The following is a 15,946-nucleotide window of genomic DNA, read 5'->3' as shown; positions in this document are numbered from 1 at the left end:
AGAAAAACTTGATGTAATTTTGTCTGATCACCATACTGGCCCTGTGTCCTATCAGACACAGGACCTCTCATCACCTTTACATTTCTCTGGGCTCATGAAAAGACCAGACACAGGTTTGATAAAAAATGAAAGGAAAAAAAAACGATGGCAACCCAAAATGAGTTGGAATGGGACTCAGATCCTCTGCCTTTTGATATCTGTCACTACGCAACAATTTGCTTGTGGTACATTTGAAAGTCCTTTGAATTTGTGGAGGTGAGAGAAGGACGATACTGAGCCGCAAATGCAGAAACCTAAAACACTCTATCAGTGAGATGTCATGCCAATTTTTTAACATTGTTTTCCATATAAAATGTGGTTTAAATGTGCAAAACAGAGAGGGATTTCAGAATGACATTATTATGACAGCGTACGGCGTCTCAGCACTGAATGTAAAGGATCTATTAGCTCATTTCAGTATGTTTATAGAACAATACATTATAAATTGCCACAGAACTGAAGCTGAGGAAATTCAGCAAAATACACCTTCACTTGGTAATGACATGGGATTGTTCATAGATAACAATACACACCTGCATCTCCACCTCCCTGCATGGACACACACACACACACACACACACACACACACACACACACACACACACACACACACACACACACACACACACACACACACACACACACACACACACACACACACATACAGTACACACTCACCGCCCCCTCTCTCTGTTTGTTTTGTTTTGGGCAGTGAGGATAACACCTGCCTCTTCCCAGTTAATGGTCTTTCTAATTCATGGCTTAAACCCATTTAAAGGCAAACCCTTTCACAATTTGCTTAATTTCTGATGTCATTTCCACCCTATAATTACTGTCTGCTCCCTCATATTTATCAGTCAGTGTACCTGAAATGAAAATATAAGACCTTGACACCACTTTTGCAGAATCAAAATAGTATTTAATTTGATGTCTTTGGCCGTCAAACAACATTGTTCGAGGGACGTAATTAGGACAAATGTATCTGTTTTTTTAATTTTGGGGATATTGCCAAGACATGTGGGACCTTTATGATAAGAAGGGGGAAGAAAACGTTTGAACACGGCTGCCCAGTATCTCATAGTTATTGTGAACGTCTTTCAGGAAAATTAATGGCATGGGGGGAGACTGCAGCGGGGCTGTGGTAAAACAGGATGCAGATGTGGTCACAGTGCATCCAGGTAAGGAAACGGTCGTTTCCTACAACACAGCACGGATACACACACACACACACACACACACACACACACACACACACACACACACACACACACACACACACACACACACACACACACACACACACACACACACACACACACACACACACACACACACACACACACACTCATTTTTAATGTGAGGGGCACAATAGGAATTTGGATCATCGTCATCGTGTGTTCCTTTTACGCCCACTGTTCTCTCTTTGGTCATCTTTGCCCTTCGACCCACTTCAGTTTTCCTTGAACATGTATATTTTTGTGTATTTAGAACTGGTTTGCATGGTTTGCTTGAATTTTTAACATCAGACAAATTAATTAGAAAATGCCCCTGAACTGGTCTTAAATTATTGTGAATATAGAAAATAATGTTTATCTGAATAAAATGTTTTATTTGTAACAATAGTCAATGACACTCAAAGCATCATTCAGTGAAAATGTATCATACATTTCCTTACTGCCACCACTTTATTAGACTACACTGATCTATATGCACATTAGAAGGAATATGTGCTCGACAACTGCTCCCAGCAGAATGAAAAATTGCTCTTGGATGACAAACAGATTTTGGTGAGGTTTCTCTGCTCCTGTGTACCGCCAGATTTTCTGTACACAACCTGCTATATGTTATGTTGTCAAGACTGATTTTTTTTTCTGTGGCAAAGGAAAATTAATTGCGAAGAGGACGGAGAATTTGTTTTCATATTGGCTTGGTGGAGCTGAGTGCCAGGATGGAGGAGGACAGCTGTGGGGGAAGGCTGGCCGACCCGCTGCCTTCTGCCTCTCCCATGCCTAGCTGCACAGAGTCTGTGACAAAACAAGCCTCCAGGAATACTGGGCAAACACTGAGAGCCTCTCACTGGGATCCGCACTATTTCCTGAGCCCACCACAGCCAAGAAGATTCACACTTCTAGTACTGTCTCCACTTCTTTCTCTAAATTGAATTGTTGCGTCTGCATCCCACTGCTATCAAAGATGTGGCAGAGTCATGATCAGAAAATGCCTGTTCAGTCAGTGGCTTGCAAATATGAGCACAGCATCGCACGCCTAGGTGCTGAAATAGCAAACAAACACGTTCTTTTAACACGCTCTAACAACGCGGAACAAGAAATAAGGTCAAGCATGTTGTAAGTGATTCCACCTCTTCTCAATCTGCGTGTGCTCTCACTGTACGAGGCTGCCGAGGCTCAGCCAGGAGAGATGAGCAAGATAGTGGAGGCTGAGGTAGGAACCATTTTCACACTGCCACAATTACAGGAACCGTCATTACATTGCTCACTCTTACTCAAATACAGATAGAAGCCCCCAAAAATTATGCGCAGGCTAGGAGGAGAAAGTGGCTCACTTCTGTTTGCTAAATTAATCGCTTCCTAAATGGCTCCAGGCCAGGCAAAGTTAACATTTGCAGTTTCAAAGGTTTTCAGCGCTTGCAATGAGCCATGAAATTACTGCATGCCGTCGAAAATGGCAGCTGATGAAAAGCCCAAGGAGCAGGTCCCACAGGCAGAGAGAGCTTGGAAGTGAAATCTTAAACACAAAGTCTCATTTCTGATTCGGATCGTGGTGAAATTCAGCACCAAAACTCGAGAATGTGGGAGTCCATGTCCGAAAGCAGGACGGGTTGTGACAAGACAGATGATGAGCAGCTGTTTGCGGCCGGGCCGGCTCGTCCAGGACACCGTGCAGGCGACGTGGGCACAGAGGTGGGGCCGAAGGAGCGTAATGATGATGTTGAGGTGCTCAGCTGCATCCAAAAATGGACTGACCCATATTAGGTTTGATTAAATCACAGGGGTGACGCTGCACTTCTGCAGACATCATTAACATCAAAATGATTATGGCACAGCAATTTGGCTGAGCTGAGCCCAACCAATCCACGTCCACAGTCTGGAACACTCACATTTGCATATTGACAATGTTAAGTTGGGAGCATGTGCATATGCATTACTAGCATAAAGCAATTCACTTCACAATCCAGGGCTGCTCTGCTTTAACTTGGTTAGAGTTTGAGGGTTTGTACACGAGCACAACGCGATCCATTCTCCAAAAAGAAGCATTTACACAACATCATTATCATACAACCGCAAGAACACATGACAACATTAAAGATGTTATTTCCTCAGGACACACCAGTTTAATAACAAATTCTCTGTCAAATTATTTGTTACTAAAAATGTAAGACCCGTTTTACCAAATTCTTTACTACTGGTTCCACATTCCTCTGTAGCTGAGGAATAATATACATTAGAAATGAACATTTACCAAAATAAATAAATAAAATCCAACTGTGCTTGGGATCTCCCAATCCTGCCTTGGCAGGAATGAAACCTCCCCCACATATCAATCTGCAATCATAGAGCCTAGCGGACACTTTGGATTGCAGAAACTTTGACCTATTTCTCAATGCTGGAGTGACCAACCAATCTGAGAACCAATTTTTTTTTTTTATTAAACTTGTGTGACATGAAATTAGATACTCAGTTAGCTGATATCTGGACGTGTTGGTAGATAACCATTTGATGTTGTGTATGTATCTATAGTCTACTCTCAAGATAAAAAATACCCATAATATTTCTTATTTCAGTGTTATTATTGCTAATAGAATTTTTGAGTTTTGCTGTTCATGTATTAATGGTATTTAAATATGTTATGCCTCCATCATAAAATATTAGATACTCTATTGTTAGGTCAGATTTGGAGTGAGAGAGAAGTGCTGAATGTTTATAAATGAAAGCTTAATTAATTAAAGAATGCATTACATTTTAATAGTGAATCGTTATCTCTCGTTGTAGCCTCATTAATATGTGCCCCATGGGCATTTCTCTGCCGTCATTTCACCAGCAACCTGCTGGCTGCAGGTCCTGTGGCTATTTTATGTAGCTGGAGATTGATAGTTGGCAAAATGAATGAGCACATGGAGGACCGTCACCTTAACGTGTGTAGTTTTTACATTATGAGCTTATGCAGTGTTTTATACCAAATTCAAAATAATGATTTTTGATAGTAGAAAAAAAATATATATATATATATATATATATCGCTATTTTACAGGGTCAGTTAATCCACATTGCCAGTAATACATTTTCTTGTGTCATTTCTGAGTCATGCAGAATGTTTTTTTTAACTCTATATATTCAGGTTTCGATGGTTTCTTCCCAGTATGGTCATTTGTGGTGCTCACAGCATTAAAATATAACATTTAGATAACTAACTCATATTTTCTGTCAAAGAAAGGGTTTAAATAAAAAATGGTTTATAGATAGTTTGAGCTCATTGAAAAGGAAATCTGAAAGTATAATAATTTGTTGCTTGCTTAGAAAATTTAAAGTGATTCTGTTTTGCATTATAAAACAGACACTGAACATGAACTCCACAATGTCCTGTCAATGGGCATGAGTGGAGGAAATGTTAAAATGGGGACTCTAATGATAAAGTATTAGTTAAATTACAGGGTCAGTTCACCTGTAATGGCATTGATCACTTTGTCTTATTTCAGCATAAATATCATAATGAATAACTGCAACAACTATAGCAGTGGTTATGATAACTGTTTTTACATTTGTGTTATTGTTTCATTTTGTAACATGGGTGAACTTTCCATTTGACAAACCTTTGAATGTATAAAGTCATTTGCACTGTTAAGTCACAAAATGGAAGAATGGTTTCCGTAGCACAAACAGTTTTGTATTATAGCACTGATACTGTGGGGGAAACCTCACAGCATGTGGAAACATGTTAACATGAACAAAACAATGCCATGTTCACTGGCCAAAGGGCATCCAAGTCCCTGTGCCACTTGAATAGTGTTGTTTAAAGCTTCTCCCTGAACCCAGTTGCTCTGAAGCAGCCATTTTCTCTCCTTTCACTCCTAATTACCATAGGCTCTCCAGCAAGTCCTCTGTTGCTCCATCTGTCCCCTCAGCCACTGACAGAGATGCTCTAATCACCTTGCATAGCAGGGCTCACATGGGAAAAGACAACACGGCCACCATACTGTCTCAGATACAGAGCCACTACTGGATGCCAACACTTCACAGGGGGTAAGCTATAAACACTGGCCGCAGCCTTGTATGGGATATGTTCAGTGATGTGCGCTGAAATGGAGCCATTTCATGTTACAGATCTCCCACACAGCCTGACAACGCTAATGCCAAATGGGGCTTTGTATGAAGTATATGTGACATATGCCGAGTGCACCGGCAGTCCATCAGTAGCTCACATCAAAATGACACTCAAGGGATGGAGCTCTGTTTTTGGAAGGATATGGCTGGTTTACATTAGGCTACATTAAGCAACACACTGTATGTTCTCATGGAATATCACAGCGGGAAGCCTTAGAAGGAAAAGTCGATTTTAATGTTCAAGAATATCAGAAAACTGGATCTAATTGAGAGAGAGGGGGGAGAGAAGAGGAGCCTGTAATTAAAAAGAACCTATATTTAAAAAACCCTGTATAGGTTCTAAAGCTCTAGCACCACAAATCCATGCATTATTTAATCTTACTCTGTCTGCCCTGCAGCTTGATATCTCACCCGGCTCCTATTTGATTCCGTTATTCTCACCCAGGTTGACACCTCCTGACTTCTCATTTCTGCTTTACCACTTCTCTGTGACTTTCATGTGTTCCTTTGTGGGGCACTGCAAGTTTCCTCCAAAACTTTTCCTGAAGCAGAAGAGAGAAACTTTCCGGTTCTGCCAGAAAGCCTTCTCATCTTGGCGGAGGAGCAGCCGAAGAAACTCTCAAATGATGACAGCCATCGTGAAAGGGCAGATAAGCCCGTGTGGCTTTGCCTCTGATTGTATGTTCATCTCATTCTGATCCGGCCGCGATTCTAAGCCCCTGTCTCGCAGTCCTCACTCTCCCAACAGTTGATCTTCTGCATGTCATTGAAATCGTCTTATAGCTGATCCAAGAGACAGGGGGAAAGTGGCTGTTTGTCACCCAACTTCAGTCTTGGCAAAGAAGACAAGTTCTGCTGTGGGTTTTTTTTTTTACTTTACAATGTGACAGAGTGGCCAGTTATTTTTTATGGATTGTTCTTTGGTGCACCAGATGATTAAAACACATTGTAAATCATATTTCATGTTGAAAAACAATCCAACAGTAAATACTTTTAAATAATAAAAGACAACTCTGACTTGCAATTATGAGCTCATGCTGTTGTTTGGATGTGTTTTTTAACTGAACAAACAGAGCACATATATGAATATAGGTTCCTCCATTTGTGTTCACTATAAGCATAATGAAACTCATGCTAGAAAAGGCACTGAGCTATTACTTTTAAAGGGTCCTCTCTTCAGCAGCCTCTTTTCAAAGTAAAACAATCTAATTACCATTAACACGGATAGACAGCAGCAACAACCAATCTGATCGCCAGGAATCATCAGGAACAAATTTCACAAATTCAACAGCAGAACATTTCAACATATAACTGATGTAAAGGGACAGTCATATCAGGAGGGAGGAATGTTAAATGGTCTGCAGCACTTCTCTAGTCTTGATGACCACTCGCTTTAAGTGCAGTTTTGCCATTCACCCATTAACACACACATTCACACACGGCATCTTTGTGCAGCACTTTCTCTATCAGGCCTCAAACACTCACTGCTGGCACAGGGGCAATTTGCGGTTCCGACACAGCGTACTCTGTCTTATCCGCCATACATTTTCTATAAACCTCACTAATGCATTAACAGCTCGTCATTCAAATGTGAACCCTGCTTATATAAACCTTCAATCTCCATACATGGAGCGATGAACTGCAAAATCAAATGAATCTTCAGCGACACCAAGATAGAATAAAACACTGCTGCTCTTTCATAACTCTGTATCTGTCTTTGTTAACAGCCAGTAGTGAGGTAACAGTGATATTAACTACTCTAAATATGGTGCTTCTGTTCCTTAATACACACATCTAATACGTGACCCGGTGTCATTTATTTTCTTTAATTTAAATGTAATTTCTAACATATTACTTTTTCCATACACCCCCTCTCCATTGTTCTTATAGGTCTTACAAAATACTACTTATCACTTCATTATTGTTCTGTTGGTCTTAATAATCACCATAGTTAATGCTCTCATAAATAACAAGACATTCAAATTACCAATAAGGAAACAAATTTGCAGAAATGACCATAATGTACTTTATTTGTATTTATGAATGCAGATTGTAACACATTGAGTTTGCAAGAGGTTTCAAAGCTCTGTCAGAAATGTACGGACGTGCTCACTCCCCCAGCAATGTGACAGAAAGTGGCTACAATAGGAAAATGGCACCAATTACTGCTTACTCAGGAAGTATAAACACTGAGCTTAGGTTGATGAAATCACATGTTGACTAGAGTGTCCAGTGGTTGGACTTATCTTTAAGGCAAGTGGAGCAAACCGGAGTGTGGAAGCAACTTGAGGCTCCCGACTTGGTGTAACGCGATACACTATAGAGGGAGCTGAAAGGTTTTTTCCACTTCAAAAGGCACTGCTCCTCCACCATGGTTATCAAAGCTTAATATTTGATTTTAGTTGACCATTTTCCATTAAAAACATGATAACCACTGGAAGAGTGATGGACCCAGGCAGAGGGAGCGCCGCGCACTCACATACACCCCCCCCCCCCTACGGGAGGTACATACCCTGCTTACTAGAGTGTGCAGGCCCAACAGTTCCTTTCACTTAACTTGACATTTCCAGCTGCACTGTCTGCAGCGGGTCCTGTGTGGTGTCACATCTATAGCCCCTGCAGTATGCACTGCTGAACGCTGCGGGTCCTAAATGAGGTCCCAAAGGGAAAGCAGAGCTGAAGACAGAGGTGTGTGTGTGTGTGTATAAGTGTGTCTATGTGTGTGTGTGAGAGGGGGGGGGGGGGACATTATCTCAGCCACTAATGAACAGTTGTATAATTTCTATCAAAAGCAGTCATGAGGCCTGCTCAGTCTTACGGTATCTCCTCTAAATAGTGTCGTGATAAAGGGACTGTTAAAAGAAGAGGGCTGGTGGAGGAGGTGGGGAGGAGAAGCTTGGAGCTGTCAAGAGGGGCCACTTTGGTCAGGAGGAGCGCTAGAAAGGAAAGTCTCTCCGCCTTTATCTGCCATTTCCTGCTCCCTTCCTGGCTACATTAATAATCTGTAAGAGCAGACAATCACGCACGGCCGTGAGAGATAAAACACGGATGACAAAATATCAACTTCCTGCTACAAAACTCAAAGCCGTTATTAGAATATCAGGCACAGACGGTAATTAATTTCAACTTTAATTACTTCCACTGTTCCTGTAGATTAGATCACAGGTTTGAGATGGGTTATTAAAACAACTGGGGGAAATCTGCAATAAAAAAAAAGAAGGAAAAAAATGTTAATTTCTTCCAACCCCGTCTCTTAACCTGCTTGTTGAGCGATGCAGTTACATCTTTGTGGTGCAGAAAAGCGGTTGATACGATGTAGATGTAAAAGACACCCTATCACTTTGGCTGGAAGCTTTTCACGTGCAACACTTATTGATAAGCAACGACACATCATCTGAGGTTATGATGACCTTGTGTTTTCCATCTTTATCAGTGACAGACCATAAAAGTGGTACAATCCGCGAAATCTGAAGTGGGTGTGAAGCAGTGGCCACGGGATAACAGCAGTGTTTCGGTAATGCAGTAATGTGTTCATTTGAACTGTGTAGAAGGAATTGATCACGTTGTCCTGTTTGTTCTTTCACTGGCCAACAATCGCCCTCTTCACACAAACCTTCATATGCACCATGTGCTTGCACATTTAGTTCTTTGTCCTGTATCTCCCAGAAGCTCCTCTCCCCACAGGTCCTTCTAGTCTGTATAGCTATTCCTCATACTTCCTTCTATAGTTAAATAATATTTCATCAAATCGTGCTTTGTCTATAGGGGCTCTGTGTTTCTCTACTGTTTTCCTAAATATCAACCACTGGCTAGTCCCCCTTTGAAACCACATTTAAATTCACTGGATCCACCTTTTGATTTTAATCTGCAACTCTCTGATGTTTTTCATGAAAATCCATGAAATATTCTTTGAGAAATCAATGAAATACTTGAAATCTTGTTATGTTAAAGAAAGTGAAAAATCAATCCATGTTCCGCCCCCAAAGCCAGATCTGAAATTGAATGGGTTCCATCCAATAGTTTTTGCGTAATCCTGCTAATTATCGGACTGACAGGCAGAGAGACAGACAACAACCGAACTTCCTTGGCGGAGGTAATACATGAGGGTGTCATGGCAGCTACATCACAATTTTGAAATACTGCAATCAGATTCATTGATTGTATTTAGCACATTATATGTCATCCCTTTCTTCTCAAAGCTACAAATATACATATATTTCTTTTTAAGGAAATATTATTACTGCCTGGGTTTTTTTTTTCTTTAAAGTGATGGAAGTGCACCTATTCTGTGTGACCAGAATTTATAGGTAGTTGCTCATGGTGGATGATGAGTGTATGAAGAGAAGGACTTTGATAGTAGACACTGTCCTGAAATGGGTTTACGCAGTTGGTTGAGGTTAGGGAAATACTGTGGTTGCATTTAAATGTTAATAAAATAAACACACCCTATCTTGTAAAGTCCCTTTTGTCCCTTTTGACTTTAAAAAAAAACATTTGAACATGACCACAATCCTTCCCAAACTTTAACTAAGTGCTGAGTGTCTGATCATAACCATACAAAGTTTGATAATGCTGTGGTTGAGCAGCTGTTGCAAGAGCTGAAGAAAACTAATGGGAATGCTGAGAGTGAATATTTTCCTTTCTGATCATTTTCTTATTACATTGACATTAATGTAATTAATAAGTAACTGAAATATCCAGTGGACAAGTAGAATACATTCCATTTCCAACTTATCCCTTAGTTTCTAGGTGTATTTCTGCTTTTGCTCTTGCATTTAAAGAAGGGTCATAGAGGGACAGCTCACAAAGAACAGTGGTGCAACAGCAGCAGGATTGCTTCACTATCATTAAACCAAAGTGAAAGCAAAATCTGAGATCAACACATTTCACTTGTTTTTCTTCTTGTATTCAAATTTGAATGGAGGGATGCTTTTAAATGTCCCTGTAATAGAGAATTCAGGGTGTTATAAAGGGGCCATTCAGGAGCAATCCTGATCTATCAACACATATGACCTATGTGTGCAGCAGCAGATATGAGACTGGTGAGGTCTTGATTTCTTTACAGTAAATAGGGAGCTGCATTCAGCCGTGCGCCTTAAATCCCAAACAGGCAGCCCGGCCTTATTTCAATATGATGACCTCGTATCAGTTTATTCAATGCACACTTCTCTTCTTCAATCAAAATAACATCAGACACCCTTTCATACTTTGCAACCTCCTGTATATGTAAATAATCTGCTGCGACTGGTAATATCATATGGAACACACAACATATTAACTGTGGATTATAGAAAGAAGAAAATGCACTGCATTTCAAATCAAACACACACCCTTTTCCTGCTATCTTTCCTTAGATGGCCTAATTAATTTACTTCAACTATAAATACATATTTTGTTCCTTTCTCGCGCAGCACACAGCCCAGAACTGGTTTGGTGCATCGAGTCTTCATTACACAGGAGTGTTAAGGGGTATGTGGGAACAGCTAATCTCAAAATCCCTGCCACACAATAAACAGAGTGACAGAAAGGAAGGATGTATGAGATAAGTCGCCAGTGATGAAACTGGATGCCAAAAGGAGAAGACAGTATGTAATGAAGAGAGAGCAGAGGGGAATGTTTAAAATAAGTTCAAGAACAAAGATAAAGCCCAAGGATGATGTTATCAGCGGGATTGAAGAAAGCATTTCAGCAACATAATGGTCACAATCACTTAATCAGCCCGACTCCACCCAGCACCGTCCCTGTCTTCCATCATATGCTATTTCCCCAGCTCCAAACAGTCAATTTTCAGTGTGTGTGTGTGTGTGTGTGTGTGTGTGTGTGTGTGTGTGTGTGTGTGTGTGTGTGTGTGTGTGTGTGCCTGAGAGGGGAACATCCCAGCAGAAGGGTTACAGAGAGCATTGATGGCTCTGTCATAGCACCGGGTGGCCTTGCATTTCCAAAGCTAAAGCACTTCCGACTTGAAATCAGAAACAAGGTACAGCAAATTGAGATTGAAGGTTTTTTAAATGTTTAAATGCAGTTACGACAAATCAAAAGTGAGCTAATGAGGTCTGATCGACAACCTATCCTAATTCAAGATGAATAATTATTCAGTTATTCTTACATTGAATATTATTCAAGGGCTGCACTGTTGCACACATTTTATTTACCTTTATTGCACTTTACTAAAGTATTTCCAGTTAATGTTTCTTTATTCTTCCACTCCAGACAAATGCTTTACTTTTTCACTCCACCATATTTCTTCTGCATCTATCATCTGTGAGTTATGAGAGTTGCAAAATACAATGAATGGGCCATCAGCAACAGTAAGTGCTGCTTATGATGATTCAATTCAGTTTTATTAGTAAAGCACCAGGAACAGTTGTGTAATATTTAAGCTCTGTCACATGGGTTTTGTATTGGAAATATTAAGAGTGATATCAATAAATCTAATGATGTTGTTAATGATAGCTGCACCCGTTGATAATAATAATAACAATTATAAGAAGAATGAGAAGAAACTGATAACTGATGAGGTTGTTTAGTGCTGATGATGTTATGAGAATTTTTTTCCACCACAAACATTCATTTCTGATCCAGCAAAATCTGCTTTATGTGACCTGTTATCTTTTGTTTTAGGAAACAGGTTTAGTTTAGGTGTTCAGGTTTTGCATGCTGTTCTGTTTTCTGCTATCTGGAGGAACAGGATGAAAGAAAAATTGAGAACCCCTTAAGGGTCATAATACTTTCCAGTAAAAACCTAAAAGATGCTGAATATATTTTCCAGAGTTGCCAAAAAGACGTAAGTTATAAATGTAAAATATAACTTACATGTTAAATTTTTCCTCAGAAAAACTTTAATATTTTACAGAATACTGTTGCTGCTGTACTTTTACTGAAATTAAGGATCTGGACACTTACTCCTCCACTGTGAGGTGAAAAGAAAAAACACAAACTAAGCCTTTTGTCAGAATGACCCAGACAACAGACTAAAGTCAAAACAAATAAGGTGCTGACCTTATCAAGGTGTCATAACCACAGTATAACTAATGCTGATAAAACTGCTGCATAGATTTTGGATTCTGTGACTGTCGCTCCCTCTAAACTTTCCGTCCATTTACTGTGATCCACCGCTGTAGTGCAGTGGCATCTCCCCAACAAGCTTATTTCTAAAAGCTGCCGCCGAAGCTCTACTAAAATCCTCCAGATCCCGGTCCCTGCTGGGGCCGGACCGCTGGCCAAACTGAGATCCTCAGACAAAGGCTGGCCCCGAAACTTCTCTTGCTTTGGTCGGGCACGCGACTGCCGCGCTCTGCAAACACCATAACACCATCTCTGCGCTCATTTGCGAGGCCTTTAGCTCTTCATGAGTTTGCGATTAGCAGCACTTTGGTTTGATGGCAGCTCACCAGTTGTAAAAGTCGGCGTGGACAGTGGCCCCCCCCTCTGAGAGCAGCTGGTAACTTGGCCTCTAATTCGCCGACCCCACATGTACCAGGCAGGGCCCAACCATGGCTTCAGGACCACGCTGCAGTAATGCTCCACAACAAGCATTTTGAAAGATAATGACACCACAGGCTGCACAAATGTTGAAAACCCATGTAAACACAGTGCCAGCATGGATGTTAAGATGACATCTGCAGTCACGCATCACTGCTGTCTGCATTGTTTCACAAAATCAGGATAAATCACTTTCAAATGTCTGTTTTTAAGGCTGTTGTCATGAATATGACTCTGCAGGGTATCAAATCAAGTTTAATTTGTACAGCCCATGTTCACAGATCACAGTTTGCCTCATAGGGCTTAACAATCTGTACAAGGTGTGGCATCCTCTGTCCTTAACCCTCAACAAAATTGAGGAAAAACAAAAGGGAGGAAAAATCCCGGGTCACAGGCGAGGGATCCCTCCCCCAGGACGGAAGACAGTGTGCAATAGATGTGGTGCGAAACTTAGCACATCAACAAAATAACAAAGTTTACAACGTTCAAAAGAAAAGACTTATCTTTTATCAATATTTAAAGCATTCATTTAAAAACTAAATGTCTGACCGATATGAAGGGGGAGGGGGGCATGGAGGGCAGTGCAGCGATGGCAATGGCAATGATAGAGGTGAAGTAATTGTAATACATGTTGGCAGGCACATTGTTACGACCGGCTCGTAGGCCGCAACAAAGGAGGGAGATGCACACGGAATTATGTTATATACAAACTGAAATTTATCAAAGAAAATGTCAAGAATTAACAAGGGATGTGGTAATAGGGAATCAGTAGTGAGTGTGGGTGTATGGTGTGGTGCATGTTGTCAGTGGGAACAAAAAAGAATCAAACACAAAAGAGAAGCAGCACACAGGCTGGGTGCAGCATGCAGGGCTCCGGCACTGGCAGTGGTCCCGGGGCTTAAGTAACTGGGAACACTGGCCAGGTGCTCCCAGTTACCTTAATGGCAAGTCTGCTTCAACCAATCAAGGACCTGCAAGAGAGAGAGAGGGTGCACACACACACACACACACACACACACACATATATATATATATATATATATATATATATATATATATATATATATATACACACACACACATACACACATACACACACACACACACACACACACACACACACACACACACACACACACACACACACACACACACAGCTCATGGGCCGTCACAGCATCAACAGTGCTGGTTTGAGAACGGTGGAAAGTCTCGGCACATAGTCGATGGGTCTGCCTTGGGTTTCCTTGTGTTCTATTTAATTAAATCCAACTTTCATGTGAATTGAACCGGTGTAGTCCACGAGGCAGGGGAAACGTTGAATGAGGGTCTTGAAGGACTTTGTTGTGTTTAGATCACAACATCAAGGCAGGTGAGCCTTAAACTAAATTATATCTGAGACCTCGGCCCATTACTCTATGTTCTGTGACGGATATATTGTCACATGATATAATAAGGTCAAAGGCTCGCTTCAATCAAAATCACATACCTGTATCCTGCCACACAAAGAAAGAATAATACTACACCAAATGTGAACATAAATGTAGCACAGGCCTATTACAGGTCAATAATCAATACATACAACTGTTGTTGTATGTATAATGTCAGTTTATTAAATACAAATATTTGTTCAACTGGCTCTCGGGCAAGATAATAGACACACAGAATATAAAAGGATATTCATATCAAAATGGGAAATGGCTCATTATGCTTGTACCATAAAACTTTATGTGGTGATGCACACAAACGCTTTAGGGTCATTATAACACTGAGCTCAAATGATTCAACATGCATGTCTGAAGAATAAGGATGCATGGACGGCTCTACATTAGAAGTCTTTTCAAAGAGCTTGGACATTAAAAGACTTGCTTTCAAGTTATTTTGTATTGTTTGGTTTTGTAACAAACTGAAATTATAATGTCTGCGTACAACATAACATGTTTATATTGAATTTTAAGCCAGCCGTTATACTGCATGTCATTTTAATTAACACAGGTTTATGCATACCTAAATACTTCACATACTTTTCTATACCCTGCACACACATAATTTCCGCACATTCACATTTATAACAACACAAACAAAGACGCACAAAGACAAGAGAACACACAAAGACAAACTTCAATCAATGGAATCATCAAAGGATTTGTCCATCTTATCTAAAGCCAGTCACCATGTTGCATGAAACTGACATTTGCTGCCTCGTGTGTAAAACTAGGATGCATCGAATTTAATAGTCAGTAAAGATTGGATATATTTCCATTGAGGTAAATCTTCTGGGAATAAGAGCAGAAAGGTTGCTAATGTTCCAGTGGGGTAACTGCAGATATCTGTTCCTGTTCTTTTAACTCACACTTCAAAAACGAATGGTTATTGGTATAAATTAGTCCAGCAAGACTAAAGCAAGACCAGAACATGTGATGTAAACACACGATGTTGGTACATTGATCTGGGATCAATATCTTTTATTTGATCTCAACAATTCAAAGCATTCCTCGAGTCATTAGACATTTAAGGCTGCTTTAATCAAAGAGAGAGGCTCAGCTTATCAGTTTAAAAAGACACTTTAAAGAAGTGTTTGGGAAAAAAACAAGGAAGGAAAATATAACAGAGGCTCAATGGTTGCAACAGAGACAAAGAGATTTCTTAGACTGGCTGGACCAACAGTTGATGGCTCTGTGTGGTGTGGGCCACAGCCGAGCATCACACAGTAGATCATGGTGTTGCAGCCTTGGACTGTGTCTCTCAGGCCACCACCATACTTCAAGCTGTCTGCCCGAGGCAGTAATGTCCACTGTTAGCAATAAAGACGCTCCATTGTAGCCTTACAGTTTTTTGCTCTTTAACACCTCATATTGTGTCTTTTTCATTAATTTAATGGCAGCACAGTCCTTAATTAAACATATGAAAAACGAACAAAGAAATCGATGTGCTGGTGCATATTTGCTGACACCTTCACTACAGTAATATTGTACACAGCGTGCTATTAGGGATCCAGATTTCTTGTTTTTCTGCTGCTTGGAAAAGAGAGGCTGCTGATTGTATGAATGCTGCGTGATAGATCTCCAGAGCTGGGCTTAGTGGAATGT

The sequence above is a fragment of the Hippoglossus hippoglossus genome, chromosome 16, assembly GCF_009819705.1.
Source record: "Hippoglossus hippoglossus isolate fHipHip1 chromosome 16, fHipHip1.pri, whole genome shotgun sequence".
NCBI lineage: Eukaryota > Metazoa > Chordata > Actinopteri > Pleuronectiformes > Pleuronectidae > Hippoglossus > Hippoglossus hippoglossus.
The sequence above is the reverse complement of the archived record's forward strand: the minus strand, read 5'-3'. Positions refer to the sequence as shown.